This window comes from Balaenoptera borealis, assembly GCF_965194805.1.
Source record: "Balaenoptera borealis genome assembly, chromosome: 13".
NCBI classification, from domain to species: domain Eukaryota; kingdom Metazoa; phylum Chordata; class Mammalia; order Artiodactyla; family Balaenopteridae; genus Balaenoptera; species Balaenoptera borealis.
Genome location: NC_138870.1, coordinates 53,420,457 through 53,443,818, shown reverse-complemented (window position 1 = coordinate 53,443,818; position 23,362 = coordinate 53,420,457). Strand labels below are relative to the sequence as shown.

General features: G+C 38.9%; 1 protein-coding gene and 1 long non-coding RNA gene across 3 annotated transcripts in view; both read right to left on the bottom strand.

Annotated features, from left to right (window-relative positions):
• SRGAP1 (SLIT-ROBO Rho GTPase activating protein 1) overlaps positions 1-23,362 on the bottom strand; it is a 274,797-nt gene that overhangs the window by 238,452 nt on the left and 12,983 nt on the right. The window lies entirely within an intron of this gene.
• On the bottom strand, positions 13,780-19,083 carry LOC309609611. The gene is made up of 2 exons (XR_014233517.1): positions 16,610-19,083; positions 13,780-16,565 (listed from the first exon to the last, which is right to left on the bottom strand). It is a non-coding gene; the product is annotated as an uncharacterized lncRNA (long non-coding RNA).

Genomic DNA, 23,362 nt, shown 5'->3' with positions numbered 1-23,362 from the left:
CTTCTCTGGTGGTCCAGCGGTAAAGAATCTGCCTTCCATTGCAGGGGACTCGGGTTCAAGCCCTGGTCAGGGAACTAAGATCCCACATGGGATCCCACATGTGGCAACTAGGCCCGCGTGCCACAACTACTGAGCTCGTGCGCCTCAACGAGAGCCCACATGCCGCAAACTACAGAGCCCACGCACCCCGGAGCCCACACGCCACAACTGGAAACCCACACGCCACAGCTAGAGGCCCACGCGCCGCAACAAACAGATCCCGCGTGCCTCAATGAAGACCCCGCACCACAACTAAGACCTGACGCAGCCAAAAGTAAATAAATAAATAAATTTAAAAATAATAATAACAAAGTTTTCAATGCATCCAAAGGTGGCATTTATGGGAAGAGGACTTCCTCTTCCTCTCCCTCCTCCAGAAAGCATGGATAACCCCTGTCCACCGCCTGCCACCCTCCACAAGCACAAGCTGGCTTTCCATCAAGGGGCTCTTGTCCTTATCCTTCTAGTGGTTAGGGACACCCCCATGCAGAATGTGGAAGTCTGCTCCCTTCTGGAGGATGGGGGAGGGAGGCGGGGTCACTGAGCTACCACATGACCCCACTGGTCAAACTTCTGACACACGGGGCTTTGAGTCATTTTGCATCTTTTTCTTCTGATGTATTATTGAGTTATTTACACTGAGTCAAAAAGAAAACAAAACAAATCTCTTTTACATAGTGGTTATGCTTTTGCCCGATTGCAATGCGATATAAAGTTTACACAGTATTTGGTGAAAGGAGATAGTTTAAATTATTCTCATTATTATACATTCTAAAAAATATAAGCAGCAAAATTGAATCTGGTGAGCCAGGCCATTATTCCCTAATGATTTGTTGTTCTCCACGAGCAGTTCAGCCACCGGGGACCTTTGAAATAGCAAAGCGCTGCTCTTCCTGTCAATGGCTCTACAGGCCACAGGAGTAAGAGAAAGGTCAAAAGTTCCCTGTTGGCCTCTGTAAACTTTAGTTGCTTTAAAAAAAATCTACTCGAATAATGTAGGAGTCAAACCTAACAATGATATTCAACTACACCACGTAAAAATCTCAGTGACTAATGCTCTCCATACCTTTTGCTGTATGCATTCAAAAGGATTTCCCTTGAAAGGAAATGTCAAAATCAAAGGATGTCTTGTTGAACGGTGAGCAAGCCCTGGGTGGGGTTGTCAGCGTGAAGACGTATTCTGGTACTAGAGGCATTTATACACGTTCAGCAATTTTGTATATGCAAAATGTCATCTACTTTTAGTCAGGATATATATTTTTTTAAGCTTCCAATTTAGGAAGATGTTTGGTCATAGAAGCAAGAGCATTTGCAATGAGATATGTGTCAGAGTGTACCATATGGAACACTTCAAACAACAATAAAAAACCAAGTTTCCTTCTAACTTCCGGTTAAAAGATGTACTTTGGTAAATTACATTTGCTACTATAAAAATGTGTTCTGTTTCAAGAGAAGCTTTGGCAATAGCCTGGGATGGACAAAGGGCAGGTCCATCTGTGACCAAGAAACAGTCCTATAATTTAATAAACTGAGGCAGGTTCAATCACACCACCATTTGCCCTGCGGAGTTGTTCATTCCGCTTTGAAAACTTCGTGAAGATGAAGACATTCAGGGCTAAATGGGAAAGATCCCTGCTGGCCTGACCCTAAATGGGGATAATGGTGTTGGCAGGTGGGCCCACATGCCCTGCTAGACAGATGTCAGCTTGGCAGCCTGTCACCCTGACTGGGAAGGATAACTCTCTGATTGCATGATGAACCAGATCTGCACTTTCCCTGGGTTGTAACTGGATATCTCCACACATGCTTCAAGAACCAGCGATGGTCTCTAGGTAGCCCTTTAACAGATCACAGAAGTTTCTGCTGCTGACTGCCCACTGGCCTTGAAAATTTCCTACATGAAATGTCTACAAAATATCATGGACTAAGAGTTTCAAGAGAATTGTTCCTGGTCCTGTGTAGCTATGCAATTAATATTTGGGTACCTAGTAAATAAAACCAGGACACCTGCTTGTTTTTAGCCATCTAGAAAGTTAATTTGCAAAGCAGTTACTTGATTTTAGCAAACATTCTGTAAATAAATTGAATAAATTTGCTAGCTATAATAAAAGACTTAGATTCAATGTGACTTTTTAATGTCTGTCATTTTGAGCAATTAGAGTGAATAACAGATGTTTGGTCTTTAAAATTTTTAAATGATAAAAACCTTTTAGCGGAAACAGACTCAGAAAGAACAAACTAGTGGTTATCAGTGGGGTGAGGGAAGGGGGTAGGGTAAGAGAGGGATAGGGAACTAAGAGGTACAAGCTATTATGTATAAAATAAATAAGTTACAAGGATATATTATAAAACACAGGAAATATAGCCAATATTTTATAATAACTATAAATGGAGTATAACCTTTAAAAGTTGTGAGTCACTATGTTGTACACCTGTAACTTAGATAATATTTTACATCAACTATATCTGTTAAAAACAATAAATTAAAAAAAACAATAAATTAAAAAAAACAAATACCTTTTAGCAACATTATAAGCATTGGAAAGTGAAGGGAAAAAAGAGGCATCCTTAATTCCAACACTATAACATAGTGATTATTTATTCATCTTAAGATGCATACTTTACTTAATTTTATATTATATATTATATAAATTATACTCATGTTATACATATAACTATATTCTGATTTTTCATTTATTTTCTATATTTCTAGTTTTCATGTTTTCTAATATAGTATTCCACTGAGTTAGCAGAATTTGTTTAATATGGTCTGCTTATTATTTTTGCTAGAGTTTTAGCAATTTATTTTAATAAACTATAAATCACCTCTCAATGTTAAGTGTTAAAAAGTTAAAGATAACTTTTATTTCAAGAAGAATTCCAGAAGAATAAATTAACATATAAAAAATAGTTAAGAAGGGCAGAAATATGTAAATTAGTACTCTGCACATATAAGTAGTTTTCAAATACAACTGCTATGGAAGGCTGTCATTTCTTTTCAAAAGTGTTACTACACCAACAAATAATCTATACACACTTAAGCAGTAACAATGAATGCTAAAGAAATACTGGCACCACTAAACACTGTACATGAATTGTCACATTTAATCTTCATAATCATCTATGCCTCCGTACTATTATTATTCCCACTTTACAGATAAGGAAAAGTGAGGCTGAAAGAGGCTAAGTAACTTGAACGAGGTCATAGAGCTAAGATGGGAACTCAAGCATCCTCAACCAAAGCCAACATTTAGTCAAGATGCTGTAAACTGTACTGGTCCCCCAAAGAAAACATAACTGCCAAAAACCTAATCTATTACCATAAGATATCAATTGATTTTTAAGTTCTTTTTCCTTGAAAATGATTGTTACCATACAAATGATTCTGATACCCTTTTCCATCCCCATCATAGAGTGATATTATTCTGTATACGTATCATTAAAGATCCATAAATGGTTTACTGTAATGTATCAATGATCCGTAATATCCCATGCAAGAACCTTGGTATATTCCAGCCCAGTTCACACACCATTGTGTCTACTCCAGAAAAATCACTAGCTATAATCTCAAGAGCTCAATGCCATTGAATTTCAACTAAGGTAAGGTGTGGCCCTGACAGCTTCCAGAAAGTCACTGTGACAGTTTTGAAGGTGGTAGCATCACTGTTGGCTAATTTCCTACAACACTGTTACACAATCAGCACCAAAAAAATGAGGAATGAGAAAAAGATGACTTCCCAAAATACACAGTCCATGTTCTTTTGGGTTATGGGCATTAAAAAAGTGTTGACAGCTGTGTGCTGCTCTGGAGTGACCCCCTTCTCCTCCTCCACCCCTCCCAAATCTGGTTATGTTTTTGAGAGGAACCCTAGCAAAGTGACGAGCATGCAGATAAAGGATGTCAGCCTGGTGAGAGACCCGGACAGCATCGCCTACTCATCCATTCACACATCAGTACATTTTCAAGGTACACCTAGAGTGTGTCAGGAGCCAGGGAGCCAAGAAGAAAATAAAATAGCTCTTATCCTTGTAAAGCTCACAGTTCTCTGGGGGAGTCAGAGAAAATAATGGCGGTATAATAAAATATGTGGTTTAATATAAATAATGGGAGGTGCTGTCAGATCACAGAGGGTGGAGGGGAAAGTGAGGAGCTGAGATTCCTACACCCACACTCCACGAGGTCTAGGCTCTTAGGATCAGCGCTGGAGCCCCTGGGACCCCCCTGGGAGGGAGAGGCGCCAAGGGAGTGTCATCCCGATCTGGAGCAAACCATCAAGGCCTATTCCCTGATGAGAATCTCTAGTTACCTCAAACCAAACCATCTGCCTTGGCAGTGGAGAGGGGTTGTGTTGAACAAAGATTTGGGTAAGTAAATAACGTTCACTCGCAGTTGGTGACTACTTTTTAAGAAGAAGGGGGAAACTCACTGTCTATTTAGTGGCCAATTCTATTTAAGAGAGACTGATGCCGGTATTTTAAAAGAATTCCCATGAACTGGCTTCCCCCTAAACCAGTGATCCTAAAACTGTGGCCAGTACAGATCTACTAATTATTTACCACCAGCCCCCAAAGAAATAAGCAAGCAAATTAGAGTAAACGTTTAGAAACTTGATGTATTTGTTGGATCTCATTAAAAAAAAAAAAAAAAAAATAGGGCTTTGCATGTGTTCTGTTTGTGTTTATTTCATTTTTGTAATAAATTCATTTTATTATATTTTATGAAAGCACTGGTTCATGACGGATAAGAAAAAAAAGTCTTTCAGCACAAATAGTTTGAAAGGCACAGCTCCACATAACTTTGAGTGCTTAAGTACACAGAAATGCATCTTCCCTTTTAAAAAAGAACAAGGAATGTAAAATAACAATGAAGTTTTTTAAAAAGTGTGTAGCCTTCAGGATAAGATCCTCACCCAAGTTTTTAAGAACTGCTGTTTATTTGTTTTATCTTTTTCAAGCACTGGGCCCCGACACGTTAATTGCATGGGCTCATTCAATCCTCAGAGCAACCCAGCAAGGTAAGAATTATTATTTCACCAATGAGTAAATTGAGCCTTAAGAAAGCCACGTCACAAGCCAGTGACCTATGGCTAGGAGGGGGCAGAGCAGCAAGGTGAACCTATCCAATTGCAAAGCCAAACCTGATACCGTCCAATAGAACTCAAAATCTACTCAGTTACGAATAAAATGGTGTAATGTCTAATCTCTTAGGCAATCAGGGTACTCCCTATCACCTCACCTGTTCCTAGAGATGTGAGAGAACTAACCAGAAAACTCAATTGCCATACAGCTTCAGAGATCAAAAGTCGACAGTTTATCCTTTTAGGATAAAATTATAAACAAAAAGAATAGAAAATTATAATGTTTATTTATTTATTTATTTTCTTGGCCAAGCCGGCTTGCAGGATCTTAGTTCTCGACCAGGGATTGAACCCGGGCCCCTGCGGTGGAAGCTTGGAGTTCTAACCACTGGACAACCAGGGAATTCCCTATAATGTTCATGTAGATTTGGATAAACTAAATAATGAAAAACTACAACCCTGACAGCAAGAATTTATCTCTGATTCTAAAAAAAGAGACACCAACATACGCTCAACTACCTGTGCCCAGGGGTTGGCAAACCACAACCCACGGGCCAAATCCAGCACACAGGCTGTTTTTATAAATAGAGCTTTATTGGAATACAGCCATTCCGTTAATTAAAGTATTGTGAATGGCTGGTCTTGGCTAAAATGGCAGAGTAGAGTAGTTGTGACAGAGACTATAAAACCTACAAAGCCTAAAATGTTTACTTCCTGGCTTTTAACAGAAAACGTCTGTCAACCCCTGTGCCAATAAGACAGGCAACAGCACAGAGCTCAAATCAATAATGTAAGCCTCCATCTCATGTTATGCATTAGGATCAAGAGTCTGATATATCAAAACTTCTCCAACATTGTAGAGAGCTGACTTGCATTCTGGATATTTTTCCCTTGTCAACTTTTTAAAGGAGAGTGTACCCACTAGCTAATTCTCCCAAATAAGGATGGTGGAAAGACAAAGGGTTTTAAGAGACCCCCAACATAAAGAGGTTCTATCATCAACTGGGTAATAGCAGTGTATAAGAACTACCACTGACTCCAGACACACATTTTTAGCACGTTCCACATATTTGTGAGGATTTCAGGTAATCCTCCCAACAACCCCATGAAGGTGCGGCCACTGAGACCCAGCGAGGTTCAGAACCTGATTAGAACAACAGTGACTAAGCTAAGTGAGTGCCTGACCTAGAGTTTGGTCTCAACATAATCTACAACTCTAGGACTTCTCTGGTGGCACAGTGGTTAAGAATCCGCCTGCCAATGCAGGGCACATGGGTTCAAGCCCTGGTCCGGGAAGATCCCACATGCCGTGGATCAACTAAGCCTGTGCGCCACAACTGCTGAGCCTGTGCTCTAGAGCTCACGAGCCACAACTACTGAGCCCGTGAGCCACAACTACTGAGCCCGCATGCCTAGAGCCCATGCTCCGCAACAAGAGAAGCCACCACAGTGAGAAGCCCACACACCACAACGAAGAGTAGCCCCCACTCGCCGCAACCAGAGAAAGCCTGTGCACAGCAAAGAAGACCCAAAACAGCCAAAAATAAATAAATAATAATATATTTTAAAAACATAATCTACAACTCCAAAGTTCACCCTCAGAATCACTTCTCTATAGTGTCGCTAAGATAGCAATGCCCAAGTTAACCTAAATTAATCTAAATTCACCTCAAAATGTAAAGTAACCAGATATGCCCACATTTTATGAAATGAGAATTTGTTAATATTTTAGACAATCAAAATGAAGAGATATTTGTAACCCTTCTATCGCCTTTGAAAACAAATGCTTTACCCACTGACAATTTTATTTACTTAAATGAATCCATGTTTCTGTTTTAACAAAAGACAGGAAAAAAATGTGACTGAGACACATCTTAATTACAGGCTTTTCTGGTTCTAATATGAACTGTATCTTCCTATTAGATTATACTTTCCAGAAGAACAATGCGCATTTAAATCCTTCTGAAGGGAAAAATACCTTTTAGTGGGTTTATGTTTGCAAAGAAATAAGAAAGCACAGGCAGAGAGTCAAGTTTTCCCAAAATACATACACACACACCCCAAATAAGTACAGCTTACAAAACTAAATAGGCATTTACATCCATTATTTTCATTTTCAATATTACTGCTAATTTAGGAGGAGTTGTTCAATTCCAGTCTGGTTCATATAAAAAAACGTTCATTAATAATTTCCAAACAGATATGGATGCAGTCAAACAAATTGATATAAACTATCATGAGAAAATAAATTGCACTTAATCCTAAAAAGTTAAAATACTCCAGTTGGTCATCTACTTTTGCATAAATGATAAATGAACTGAATCCCGTGTGTCTTCAAAGTCAATTTTGACATACATCATTCTGTTTGTCACAGAATTTTAGTCAGAAATACATGTCCCATAGCATACAGACAACTGCTAAATGGCAAAAACATCTTGAATTTTGTAGTATTTAAAGATAATTCTTCTCCATCAAAGGGTTATATGCTTTTTGGAATTTGAGTTTCATAAACACTGTAATTTCACTGTTAAACATATTTACAGGGTCATAAATATTCAAATTATGTAATAAAGATAGTGCAAGCGGCTGATAAAATGTGATTAACATTCATTTACAGTAGCGTAGCAGGCTTTGCCAAATGCTACTTCCCATAACAGGCTATGAGGTTCTGATTGCATTAAGCTTCCTGATTATTCTTTTCTATCCTATGGTATTTCAACACTATTTCTGAGATTCCAAAAATCATCAACAAGTGGATTTTAACGTTTTTGAAGTTCACAAGGTCTCTGGTTCATATTAAGATTTTCCCTAAATGCCTATGTTTTCCGAGTTCATACTCCTGAATTTCTTGTATCCAAAAACAATAGTTACTTTCCAATTCTGCAATCTTTCCAGTTTAACTCTATAAAACTGAGACCTCTAACAAAGGATTCTTCAAGCTTTTCATGTAAATAAAGGCACTTTTTTTTTTAAAAGCACATTTCTCTCGATTTTCTCTGGTATATTTATGATATATTCTGTCTCAGAGAGATACAATAAACACGATTATTATGTTTTAAACAGTAAACACTGCTGTCAGCACATTACTTTCATTAAGTGAATTCTATCGTTTGGTTTCATAAACAGCAGCTGGTAATTCTTGCTGAGTTTCATTACTTCTTCAGAGCGATCAGCAAGCCTTGGGATGCGACTATTTACAATTAAGAAACTTTGTATATTACAGAGACCTCTAAACTTGTAATCAACTACAGATTCAAATTATATCCTTTTATAGAATCATAGATCTTTGTATAACCAAATATACTCCTATTGTCCCACCAAAATACCTTCTAGGCTATTAAAAATGTGCCTATTCTTCCCTAAACTTGTAAACTTAGGGCCAGTCTAAAAGGATGTTGAGGCAGCTTTGTCATAGTCTTATTCGAGTTCTTTGAGTTCTAAAGTCTGAAAACAACTTTTGAAAAAATTTTACAGAATCTTGGCGCCAATCTGTACATAATATATGCCAATAAACATATTTCTGGTTCAACAACATACTATTTAGCACAGTGCAGTCTCCTCGTTTACATACCTTTCAGCACTCATAAGAATATAAAAATTCTCAGTCGGAAACAACTAACATTTTAACAGCTTTCACGCTGGTGACCTTCCTGCTAAGAAACTGAAGTAAGAGAAAACATTTTAAAAATCTGATTTTTGAGGGTCCATACAATTATTTAATGAGCACTACTTACTCCATGCCAGGCACCACACTATGTGCTGAGGCAGAACCCATACGTGATAGATAATGGGTCACAGTCTATGGAGGACAGTTATTAACAAGTGGTCACGCAAATGATCAATTACAATTAGAGTGGGCTTAAAAATTTCCTTTTATTATAAAAGTAATTATCACAGTCACAGTAAAAGCTCATATTTGGGAGTACATGATGGGGCCAGGCATCATTCTAGTATTTCATACATATTCATTTAATCCTCAGTGTAACACATACATATAGAAAATTTGGAAGATACAGAAAGATTTTTAAGTTGTCCCATTTACTGAGAAATAATAATGGTAATATTCTGAGGTACATATACATTTTATTCACAGTAGATTTTTTTTCCCTACTTAATGAGACATCTTGAATAGTTTCCCTTGTCTTTTTTTATTTTTTATTTTTATAAATTTATTTATTTTATTTATTTTTCTTTTTGGCTGCATTGGGTCTTCGTGGCTGTGCACGGGCTTTCTCTAGTTGTGGCAAGCGGGGACTACTCTTCATTGCAGTGTGCAGGCTTCTCATTGCGGTGGCTTCTCTTGTTGAGGGGCACCAGCTCTAGGCGTGCGGGCTTCAGTAGTTGTGGTTTGCAGGCTCAGTAGTTGTGGCTCGCGGGCTCTAGAGCACAGGCTCAGTAGTTGTGGTGCACGAGCTTAGCTGCTCCGTGGCATGTGGGATCTTCCCAGACCAGGGATCGAACCTGTGTCCCCTGCATTGGCAGGCGGGTTCTTAACCACTGTGCCACCAGGGAAGCCCTCCCTTGTCTTTAAATACTTTTCAGAGTCATAATATTAGTCCTTGCATAACATTCCAATACTTATGCATACCATAATCAATTTATTTCTTGACTCTTGGATATTTATGTGGCTTCTAATTTTCATTAAAAAACCAAAACTGATTAGCATTCTTAGACCTAACTCCTGATCTCTGATTATTTCCTTCAGATAGATTTCTAAAAGTAAGATTTGCAGGGTCCAATTATACTCCAGAAAGAGTGTATCAATTTACACTCCCTAGTGAGGAATTATGTTTATCATGCCACAACTTTGCTGCATCAAATATTATCCCCCCCAAAAAAATACATTTTCCGACTGAAAAGTAAAATCACATCTCATTTGTGTATGGTCAACCTGTGTAGCAAACATTCCTCAGCTCTGGTGACATGTTACATATTTTTTTTAAGAAGACAATTTAATCATATTAAATAGCATTAATATTCAGAAAACCTCACATGACAAACATTACACACATATTTTCCTAGAACTCAAGGAAAAGTCAGTAAAACTGGAGTTCCCTAATGTAAATATTTCCTGCCAGCAGTCAGGACATTAGGATATTTTCTCAGATTAAATTCACGTTGAGGCCTCTAAATGCCAAAATGGTAGAAGAAAAGAACTATGATTCAGCACACAGAATATACTCATTTAGAAACAGTGACTAAAATAAAATGAAGAGTGAAGCATTTACTGCGGAGAAATGACCATAACAAAAATGAGATATACAAGCAACTCCACCACGGAGAGAACACACAGAGTGCATAATGCATCATTCCCAAATGATTCATTACAACTTCTGGAAAAAAGTCAAAGTCATAACTGGAGATACCCTCACCCACACTGTATCTGGCCTTGAATTCTTTTCTGCTAATATCCCTCAAGAGCCCAGGAAGTTGCTAGAAAATGGATACAACAGATAACAGACTCCCTGCACAGCTGAACTTACTGGGGAAAAAAATTAAAAACAAGAGATGGGGAAAGATTTCTTCCCTGTATAAATGTGCTACTGGACTAAATTTGAAGAGGAGATATAAAAAGAGAAGAAAGAAAGAGAGAGAGAGAGAGGGAGGGAGGGAGGAAGGAAGAAAGAAAGAAAGAAAGCTGCTCATTGTTGGCTAAAGGTGGACTGCAGGACTGGAATTCTGGACAAGAGACATCTCACACGTACCCTGGATTGAGTAAGTTCAGCTAGTGCCCACGGCACCACCCCATCACCAAAGTGTTAGAAAATATGCATTCTTCAAGAAGGAAAATTCTAGGGAGGTCCAAAGAAAACTAACATTGACAACAAACAGACGCGTGGTTGTCAAGGGGGTTGGGGGGAGGGATGGATTGGGAGCTTGGGATAAGCAGGTACAAACTATTGTACACAGAATGGATAAACGACAAGATCCTACTGTATAGCACAGGCAGCCATAGTCAATATCCTATGATAAGCCATGATGGAAAAGAATATATATATATGTATAATTGAATCACTGCTGTACAGTAGAAATTATCACAACATTGTAAATCAACTATACTTCAATAAAATAAATTTCTAAAGAATTGATAAGAATATAGTTCCAACATTTCTACTATCTATATAATAGAAAAAGGCACTCATTATAATTCTATATATTTGTGAAAAAAAATTGATGTCATATAAAATTAAATGTTTTTAAAAGTGTCAAGGGCAGGTTTAACTTTTTTTCTCAATAAAAATAGACTAAATTTCTTTCTAATAATGCATCTTTCCATGACTTTGAAATAATAAACTTTTTAAAAATACTAAGATAACATTAATGATTATTATGAGACAATTAAAAAGACAAATGAGAAGATTAAGTTCCAAAGTAGGGACTTCCCTGGTGGTCCAGTGGTTAAGACTCTGCGCTCCCAATGCAGGGGGCCTGGGTTCCATCCCTGGTAGGGGAACTAAGATCCCACATACCACAACTAAGCCCGCACGCCACAACCAGAGAAGCCCACATGCTGCAATGAAGACCCAGCACAGCCAAAAAAAACAAAACACCAAAAAACAAAAAAAGCAAAGTAGCCTCCATTAGTTCCTCAAAAAATTAAAAATAGAAATTCCAAAAGAAATGAAATCCCTGTCTCAAGGAGATATCTACACCCCCATGTTCATTGCAGTATTATTCTCAACACATGCATACAACCTAAGTGTCCATGGATGGATAAATGGATGAAGAAAATGTGGTGTATATATACAAAGTGGAATATTACTCGGCCACAAAAAAGGGCAATTCTGCCATTTGCAACAATATGGATGAACCTTGAGGACACTATGTCAGGTGAAATAAGTCAGAGAAAGACAGATACCATATGATCTCATGCACATGTGAACTCTAAAAAAAAAAAAGTCAAACTTACAGAAACAGAGAATAGAATGGTGGTTGCCAGGGGCTGGGAGGTGGGGAAATGGAGAGATATTGGTCAAAGGGTACAAATTTCCATTTATAAGATGAATAAGTTCTGGGTATCTAATGTACAGCATGGTAACTAGTTAACATTACTGTATTACATACTTAAAAGTTAAGAGAGTAAATCTTAAATGTTCATACCACACACAAAAATTTGTAGCTATGTGAGGTGAAGGATGTGTTAACGAACCTTAATGTGGTAACCATTTCCCAATATATACATATATCAAATCATCATGTTGCATACCTTAAATGTACAAATGTTATATGTCAACTATATCTAATAAAGCTGGGGAAAAAATAGAGTAACCTTCATTAGCTGATATAATGAAATGGATATATATATATATACATAAAATATAAAACTTAACACAGATAAACATCATGCTGTACATAGATTTTTAAAACCTTATTTGAAACAAGATGGGAGAAGCAAGTAAATTCACATCTGTTGCACACCTAACTCTGAGCCAAGGTTTTATAATGACTTTATAAGAGTCATCTAATTTCATCTTCCCAACAGTGCTCTGCGATGGACAGCATTATCCTTATTTTATAGACAAGAAAACTGAAGCTCAGAAAGGCAACATAATTTGCTAAAGGTCTTGTTATTAGAAAGTGATAGAACCAGAACTGAAACTTAGGTCAGATGGCTCCTGGTACTTCAATGTCTTCTATAGAATATGCAAATCAGGCATGACAAACGTTTATAGGGAAAATAACTAGGATGCTTTTCCATGGGACTATAATGTCAACTGCCTCATTTCTTCAGTCAGAACAAACACATACCTGCCCACTCCATAGAAGAGTTGTGAGCAACAGGCGTGACTGTGCATGTATGCGTGCTTGATAAACTGCAAAGCACCAGGTACCGTTTTACTGGCTCTGTAACTATTTTAAAGGAAGGAAAAGGACCAATGTGTAGAAGTTGCATATGGGGAAGCAAACTGATACTTGTAAAAGGAAGAACTTTCCTCCAATTACATCTGCCCAAACTTCCCTATGAAGGGTTGAGTTGCCTACCACCTTTCAAAGGGTTCAAGCACAAGCCCAATGACTGACTACTTGTCTGAGATTCTGGATGGGTAGGAAGAAGATGGATTAGACAACCTTAACGTCCGGTCCACTTCTCACGTTCTCCAATGCTAACAAAATCTTAACAGACTCTTTCCCAAAGGAAAGGAATACCTTTCCCCCTTTAGCACCTCTATCCCGATTATAGGGGGTTATTCTGAAATGCAAAAGACAAATGGCTGAAAGGGAGAGAAAGAACTTAAAATGATCACCTGCAGAAGTAAAAGTACAGGTAGTCATCTTTTCGCCTCACCTACTCAATATTTCTTGCCCCAGTAGCTGGCTTACTTCGTGATCTCTTGGATACATTTGAATCAGGAGCCTCCAAACTTTTTTAATGGTACACTCCATAAAGAAAAAAATGAGCATACTCTCAATGTGCTTCCATTTCTACATTTATACATTATGTGCATTCACTACTGTGCTAATATATATTGGGTATTGTATACAAAAACAAAAAAACACAAAGTCTAAAAGAAGACAAAAAAAATATATGACATTTTCTTCCAGGGCATCACTGTGTACCTTGTTTTCCCCTTTGTAAGCCTGATCACTCACATCTTTCTCCCAAGGGTCATCAAGTCCTCTTTTTTTGGTTCTTGTTTGTTTGTTTTTGTTGATTTTAATAAATTTATTTATTTATTTTTAATTCCTTTTTGGCTGCGTTGGGTCTTCGTTGCTGCGCGTGGGCTTTCTCTAGTTGCGGCAAGCGGGGGCTGCTCTTCTTTGCGGTGCACGGGCTTCTCATTGCGGTGGCTTCTCTTGTTGTGGAGCACAGGCTCTAGGCATGCAGGCTTCAGTAGTTGTGGCATGCAGGCTCAGTAGTTGTGGCTCGCAGGCTCTAGAGCCCAGGCTCAGTAGCTGTGGCGCACGGGCTTAGTTGCTCCATGGCATGTGGGATCTTCCCGGACCAGGGCTCGAACCCGTGTCCCCTGCATTGGCAGGCAGATTCTTAACCACTGCGCCACCAGGGAAGCCCCATCAAGTCCTTTTGATTCCACCTCTCATATCTCCTTCATATTTCAACATTTCTACCCCCAAGGTCAAGGCCAGAACTGAGGCCTTCAATATGCCACAGTAGAATACAAGAAGACTTTTAAATTGGCCTCCCTCCACTCAGGGTTTTCCACCCTTACATCTGACCACATCACCCTCAATGGTTCCCTACTGTCCACAAAGTCTAAACTGCTTTAATAACCTAAGAACATAAAACATAATGATCATCATCTCACTAACTATGTCATCTCTCACAAAATAAACTTTCTTCAATTTTCTAATGTGGAAAATGGTACTAGTAGAATCTACTTCATGTGTTTCTTGTGAGATTCAAACAAAATAATGTGTGCAAAGTACGCTTACACTGCCAGGCACATAATACACACCTAATAGCTATAAGCTATTAACAGCATTACCTTCCTATTCTCACCTTGTTATTCTGCTCAAAGTATTTAAAACATTAAGCTAATGATTCCTAAAAAGAAAAAACACAGGACTTCCCTGGTGGCACAGTGGTTAAGAATCCACCTGCCAATGCAGAGGACACGGGTTCGAGCCCTGGTCTGGGAATATCCCACATGCAGCAGAGCAACTAAGCCCGTGCACCACAACTACTGAGCCTGCGCTCTAGAGCCTGCGAGCCACAACTACTGAAGCCCGCATGCCTAGAGCCTGTGCCCCGCAACAACAGAAGCCACCACAGTGAGAAGCCTGCACACCGCAACAAAGAGTAGCCCCTGCTCGCCGCAACTAGAGAAAGCCCGCACGCAGCAAGGAAGACCCAACGTGGCCAAAAATAAATAAATAAATAAATTTATTTATTAAAAGAAAAAACACAGAATCCTTGGAGGAGACTTGCCTTTACCTGGAATGCCCTTCCTTTCCTGAAGAACTCCTACTCATCCATCAAAGCTATCTGAAACGTCTCTCCCATGAATCTGTATTAAACTCTCCCAGGCAGAACTAATTTCTTCCTGCATAATGTTCCCATAAATTTAAAACACCTCTAACATACTATACAGCAAATCTTTGTTTACTTCTCCATCTCTAAATCTAGGACACAATCCATAAAAAGACATGGGTGTGTTTCATTAGTTATTAATTCAATGAACACCACCTAAGCAACTACTATAAGGCAAAGCAGATGCCTTGACTAAAAAAAAATCTGCCCTTGGGGAGTCTACAGTTTGATAAAGGAGGTATTTAATAGCTGTTTGTTGAATGAATGAAGAATGAATGAATGATATTTAATTCCAGCATGACTGTAAAAGAATTTAAACCAGAGACCCAGAATCAAATGTTTCAATTATCTTAACAGATAATGGAGTCACATTATAAGCACATTTATTAGAATTTAACTACAAGTTCATATTTATTAGGAAGGGTCCAAGGGAGGGAAGGAAAATCTTATTTTCCCCAACATCCTTTCCGTCTTTCAACTAGACCTTAGCCTCAGGGAAGTGTGAGGCCCACAGTCTATGAGCAAAGAGAAACACAATATCTGCCTTCTGAGCTTTGATGGAAGCAGTTCTTGGTAACACGGTGACTTGGAGATTTTCAAGAATAATTCTGTTTAATTTTTCTCCTTATGGTTTGACTTGAGATCCTAACTTACAGTAAAAATTGTACTTGCCCTGTAACTACTGCTATAGCAATTTCATGAATTGTCAGTGGACCTAGGATTTTAAAACAATCAAATAAAAACTCTCATGAAACATAATCAAATTTCTTATTTATAGAAAAAAATCCCTTCCTTACAATAACTTGAATTAACCATAACCCACAAAACAACATGCACTTCAGCTGCTCCAGAGTTAGGTGTCAATTCTCCTGACGGTCCTAAGAGTTGGCAGTGACGGTGGAAAATGGAAAGGTGCTACAGGAGGTCCTAAAAAGGGTACCTTGCCTGGTGCTCTTTCTCCTTAATTCAAAAGCACATGCAGATGTGCAGGGAAACTGAAGCTTTATTCCTCCAGGGCTCATCATGTTCCCACTTCAGTTTTCAATTTACTCAGGTGTGATGTGAACAGACTCTTTACAATTTGAGAAACTAACAAATTACTAAGATTGGGGGTGGGGGGATAGAACCAAAGTAAGAAGCTGGGGGCTGCATGCATTTTCTATACTCTTAGTTTAAAGTGCCATGATTTGATGTCCATTTACAGGAATTGAGAGCAATTGTAAGAAAGGTAAAGATTTTAGGGAAATTTGGGAGGAAAATTAGCATCAAAATTGGCTCATTTAAAGAAGTTACAAAATTGCTTTGATTTTTCCAGCAATGGTTCCCAAAGTGTGGTCTCTGATCCAAGTTCCCCTGGGAACTTGTTAGAAAGGCAAATTCTAGGGCTTGAGGCAGGGCCCAGCAAACTGCTTCCACAAGCCCTACAGGTGATTCTGATACAGGCAGTCCTAACACCACTCAAAAAGGAACAACACACACACACACACACACACACACACACACACAAAAGGAACAACAGCAACAGATAACTGAAATCTTACGTAAATTTAGAGAACCAGCTAAAGAGCTACACCTTCTTTCCCAGGAGAAATCAAGACAGGTCACGGCCTCTTCACTGAGGAACCATGGAGGGGGGGGGGCCGGGACGACGACTAAAGGAGCTGAGGCAGCAATTCTTATCCCCAAGACTAGGGCACTAAATTTCTCAAGAGTATTCCAATTTAGGACTTTAAAATTTTTTCTCCCCCCAAACGCCTTCTCTGCTGCATACAAAGAGGCAGCTCTGCCATGAGTTTTCTTACCAAGTAATCCACTAAGTTAATAAGGCAACACTTTAATGTTAGTACATAATCGCTGAACAACCAAAAAACGGACTTTTTATCTGAATTGATACAAACTCTGCTTATTAAGACAAAAACGACAATCATTCTTCCTGACTCTCTGGAAGTTTCAAGAGAGTTTGTGAAATGAAACTAAGCATTTAATCTTTTATAAGGCAGCGTCCTTATGTAGCTCTACAGAACTAGAACAGAGGTTTGAACCCCGGTGACTCCACCATTTAGTAGCTGTGTGATCTTGGGGAAACTATTTCAAGTTTCTAAGTGTTCAGTTTCGTTTTCCCCAACCGTAAGGTAACAACAATATAACCTCCCTCAAAAGGAACACACTATAGATGTTAGCTGCTACAACTGTAGGCGCTAACAGTAATAATTGCAGGCAACATTTATAATGTAACCAGGCATTTTGCATCAGGTCGCAAGCAAAAGTCTGGACCCAAGCTTTCTTCTGATTCATTAACAGGGGAGACTAGATCTTAGCTTAAAACAATCAAATGATAAAAGACTTTAAGGGCACAGTGAATACCTGTAGGGGAACACAGAGGAGAAATCAGACTGAAGTTATGAAAGACTTATAAACTGCTGACGAGGGACATTCAAGGAGTCTCTATCTTGGGTGTCTTTAGGAAGGGCGCTGCTCTCCTTAAAGAGAGGAAAGAAAGAGACATGCATACACACACTGTACAGATATATCCCATTTGGAAGCAAATGAGAGGAGTATGCCTTTGACAGCAGCTAGAATAACTATAGTTGTCTGCATTTGTCTGGCAGATTTATTTTTGGCAACCCTTAATGAACAAAGAGCACAGGTTAATGGTAGAGCAATCTACATCTACAGCTGCAATCATACACATGAAGAAGATAGAATTCATTATCTCTCAAGGTTCTCTAACAATGATGATGCAAGGAATTGTAACAAAGTGCCTCTGTAGCTAAATGTCCTAGGAAGCCTACCAACACAATTCTTTTAAGATTGGGTCCAGTATAGCTTCTGGTGATTGGCTAAATGTCTCCCATTGCTTTTCTAAAGAACCATTAAAATCCCCATTTTTAGTGTTTGCTTTGTAAAACTGAAGTCTGTTTAGTAATTTTAATCTCTCTGGAGATGAGTGAGTTTTAAATTATTTACGAAAAAAATCTGTTACTAATAAAGACAATAGCTTCAGGTACAGTAGTAAATAATAATCATTATTATTATAGCAGCTCGTTTTTATCGAGCCCTTACTACTTGCCAAGAGCAGTGCTAAACTCTTCACCGGTACAATTTCATTTAATCCTCAAACCAATCTTATAAAACAGACATTATCATCATACCCATTTTCAAATTAGAAAATTGAGTTCCAGAGGAACCATAATTTGAATTAGACTTATCCAAGATATTAACCTCTACACTGTGTTGCCCTTCTAAAGGAAGCACACTGATGATTAAAGTACATAGATGGCCACTGGTAAATGTCACCACTGTTCCATTTGAAGGGCAATCTTGTCTCTAAATCAACAAAGAACAACAACTAACAGTAACAGCCATTAAAGGAATAAGGCAGCTCTCTATATACATCTATGGAATGGTGCCAACCAGCATTACTCAAAAGCAGGCCAGAGAACTGCTGGTTGCAGATCCACAATGAGATAAAGAGCTTGTGCCAGAACCTAAATCAGCACATCACTAAGCACTGTTTAGTTTAGCTGACATTTGTGTGTAGCAAGACTTTCTGGATAAAGGAAGCAGGGCCATGATTTACCTTATCTCCTCATGGACCGGTAATAAATAGTTCTGAGCAGCCCTGGTCTAGGAACCAGTTCTGAGCAGCATGGGTGCAGACAATTTATTGTTGAACAAAAAAGCAAATCTACAGTAACTATTCTGCAAATGACCACATTTGTTCAGTTTATAAACAGATAAGTAGATAAATGTTATGAACACAAATACCAATGATGCCACTGGAAGGATATACTCCAAACTATTTGAGAATTGCCATTTTTTGCCTTACCAATTCTGTACTTTAGCCAAAAAAATTTTTATAACCATGAAAGTGAAATGAGCGGGATTTTTAAAAAAGATAAAATGTTTTCTTTTCCTATTCTTACTAAGTATTTTTAAAAATTAACTAAAGCCTATACTTTATTTGGATTTCCTTAGTTTTTTTTTTTTTTTTTTAATTAATTAATTTATTTATTTTGGCTGCGCTGGGTCTTCGTTGCTGTGCGCGGGCTTTCTCTAGTTGCGGTGACCGGGGGCTACTCTTTGTTGCTGTGTGCAGGCTTCTCATTGTGGTGGTTTCTCTTGCGCATGGCCTTGTAGTTGTGGCACGCAGGCTCAGTAGTTGTGGCTCACGGGCTTAGTTGCTCCGCGGCATGTGGGATCTTCCCAGACCAGGGCTTGAACCCGTGTCCCCTGCATTGGCAGGCGGACTCTTAACCACTGCACCACCAGGGAAGTCCCTTAGTTTTTAACTAATGGCCGTTTCCTGTTCCAGGATCCCATCCAGGATTTAGTCCTCATGTCTCCTTAGGCTCCTCTTGGCTACTAAATCTTTTATAACCTAAAGTTTATTATTATTGCTTCCAGAGCCAGAGTTCATAAAAGTGGCAATACACTAACATTTCTTGAGCACTTCCTGTGTGCCAGACAGTTTGTTTGTTCAATACTCTGCTTGTCTTACCAATGCTCTGAGTGAAGTACTATTATTATCTCCATTTGACAGGCAAGGAAAATGAGGCAGGATGAGAGTAAGTAATTTGCCCACAGTTCAATAGCTGGAGAGTGGCGGAGCCAGGATTTGGAGGACCCCAGGCCAGCAGTCTGATTCCTGAGGCCATGCTACAAACTCCTATGCTACACAAAACACATATAAATTTATACGAGTATGCTTATTTCAGAGTGTTACCTGGTACCTGAAAATGGGATGTGACATTATGAGAATGTCAGAAACTGCTAAAAGATGACCGACCACAAACACAATAAAACTCATTTTTATTGTGTTGACAGTGCACAGTGCTTTCTGTACATTATTTCACAATTTAATTCCAAGACCGATGGAGGAAATGAGATACCCAATAGAAAAGAGACTAAAACATTAACCTGAGTGTAAGAAGTAGAGTTCCCAGTTTCAAACAAGAGATATTTATTTGTATGTTAGGTATTTGGAGAAAAACACGTATAATTTAAACTCTATAAAAATACAGTCTGGGGGACTTCCCTGGTGGCGCAGGGGGCTAAGACTCAGCGCTACCAAGGCAGGAGGCCCGGGTTCGATCCCTGGCCAGGGAATTAGATCCCACATGAATGCTGCAACTAAGAGTTTGCATGCCACAACTAAGGGGCCCACATGAGGCAACTAAGACCCGGCACAACAAAATAAATATATAAATATTTAAAAAAAAAATACAGTCTGGAAATCTTTCAAACATACACTTTTGGTGACACATTTGAGAGTTTCCATAAACATTTTTAATGTAATTGCAATGGAAGGTCAATTAAAAATGGAGTGGCCATTTGAAAAGGCATTCATTACCTCTCTCTCTTTTTGTAGTAGTGCATTCAGAAAACTCTTTCTAAGGGACATGAAATCAAACAAATTCTCTTGTCTAATTTCTCAGAATTTACCAGCTTTCTGTGCCATGTTTTTTACCAGGGAATGCATCCACTGTTGTAATGATGAAAAGAAAGGTGAAAACTGAGCACAGCAAAGAAATGAGAGCAAATTATTCGAGTCAGGGGTCAGCCCAGAAAACATTCCTCCACGTTCTAGGGCTGCTCAACCAGTCTTCTAAAGAGCTGCTCTACCTGTCCTTATCTCTCTGTCCCCTAAAGACAGGGAGCAGGCAGCTCCCTGAAGCAATGGCCACACCTTTGGCTCTGAGTTCCAGAATTTCTGCTGGTGCTTGGGGGTTATAGTTTGACTGAACTGTCCTACAAGTGTAGCCCATCAATGTGAGCACAAGGAAAAGCCATTAAGGATCCTCAAGGAGAACTTCTGTTCACTGGCCATTGACAAGACATCAAAATATGCCACACCGACGTGACATACGGAAAACGAGACGAGCAGAATGACTTCTTCCTACTCTCTCTTCTTTGGTAAATAACATTTGGAGGCTTAATTCTATTTTTCAAACATGCTACTTTCACAGCCAGACTAAAATTTGGACATCCTCAGAAGTGAAAAGTGCCTGATTTAAATAAGATTAGCAGACACCTATTGTTCTATCTTAACTGCTGGAGGTCTGAGGGAGGGAGCTGTTTTGGTAAGCCGCACCTTCAGAATAATAAAAGCGAAGGGCCAAAGTCCAGAGGTCTTCCACAGACCAGTAGATAAGGAGTTAGAAGTGACAGCGCAGAAACTGGGACATCAAGCACTTTAAGAACTGCTGGGGGCTTCTCTGGTGGTGCAGTGGCTGAGAATCTGCCTGCCAATGCAGGGGACACGGGTTCAAGCCCTGGTCTGGGAAGATCCCACATGCCGCGGAGCAACTGGGCCCGTGAGCCACAACTACTGAGCCTGCGCGTCTGGAGCCTGTGCTCCGCAACAACAGAGGCAGCGATAATGAGAGGCCCGCGCACCGCGATGAAGAGTGGCCCCCGCTTGAAGAGTGGCCCCCGCTTGCCGCAACTAGGGAAAGACCCAACACAGCCATAAACAAACAAACAAACAAACAAACAAACCTAAAGTTAAAAAAAAAAAAACACGGCTGGAACCTTTGTAAACGCTCCTTATGCTGCATCGGCTATTCTGCTGTGACGCCAAGGCTAGAGGGTGCTACTTCTTCTAGGAGGTCACTGCAGCCAGCTTTGGAGTAGACTTCCAAGGGATAAAATGGCAGAAACAGCGCCACAAGAAAAGGAAAGTCCAAACTCCAAGAAGGAAAGACAGAACTCTGGATGATTAGCAACAGAAGCAAGACTCCAGATTTCCCAACAGCATCTCAGATTATTCAGAAATGTGTGGATGTTTTCACGCTCTGCCCATATCAAAGCCTTTCGCTGATCCTCACTACACATTTTCATCCCTAAAATCCATATATCCTGGATTTTTCCATGCGTAGACATAAACCTATATATGAAGAACTTAAAAGTGTTAGGGTAATATTATTTGCTCTCATCTATGTGTATCCTCTTCAGTGTATGGATCTTGGGTTATAAACATCATTCTAGAGGGCAGGGACTAAAAACCACAGACTTATTCTTCCCAGTATCTTGAACTGTATATACTTTTAGGTTCTCTTGCTAAAACAGAACTTCATATTGGATAAATTAAAAATAATTTTATGAAAGTTACTAAGAGAGTAGATTTTAAAAGTTTTCATCACAAGAAAAAAAATTCTAACGGTGTGGTGACGAATGTTAACTAGACTTATTGTGGTGATCATCTGGCAATACTTACAACTATCGAATCATTGTTGTACACCTGAAACTAATATACTACTATAACATTATTATGACATATAATGTTATAATATATGTCAATTATATCTCAATAAAACAATGTAATATACTGATGGGCTCCAAAAAAAACCAAAAACAAACTACTGAATATTAGACTTCTGTTTCCTACAGTATAGTAAATTTAAATATAGTAAATTTAAATATTTTGGATCATCTTTCTCTGAACATCAAAACCATTTCCTTTCAAATTCCTTTAAATTCATTATCATTTTGGTCTTAACTCATACTTATTATATATGTCAGTAGTTCTGACATAGATTTTGAACCTGACTTTTCAGGTTGAAACTAAAATGCTGGATAAAATATTTTTTAAATATAATTTTAATCACTTCACCAGCTTTCACATAAGTAATGAATTTTAAAAGTCCCAAAACAAGATAAGGTCAGTATAAAACAGATCAAATGATAACGAGTGCTATGGAGAGAGAGAAAGCAGGAGAAGGAAGATGGGAAGAGCCAGGAGAGGTTGAGGCTTATAATCTTAAATAACATGGTCAAAGAAAACATGGTCAAGAAAAACATTTCAAAAGATCAATATAATCAGACCGTGTTCTATGACGACAATGCAATTAAGTTAGAAATCAGTAATAAAACCATAAATGAAATAACTTCGTATACCTGAAAAATTTAAAACACACTTTTAAACAGATTATGAGTCACAGAAAAAAAACATAATGGAAATTAGAAAATACACAGAACTGAAAGGTAACAAAAACACTACATATAAAAATTTATAGAAACTTCCCTGGTGGAGCAGTGGTTAAGAATCCGCCGGCCAATGCAGGGGGACACGGGTTCAAACCCTGGTCCGGGAAGATCCCACATGCTGCGGAACAACTAAGCCCATGTGCCACAACTACTGAGCCTGCTCTTTAGAGCCTGTGAGCCACAACTACTGAGCCCGTGGGCCACAACTACTGAGTCTGTGCTCTAGAGCCTGCGAGCCGCAACTGCTGAGCCCTTGTGCTGCAAC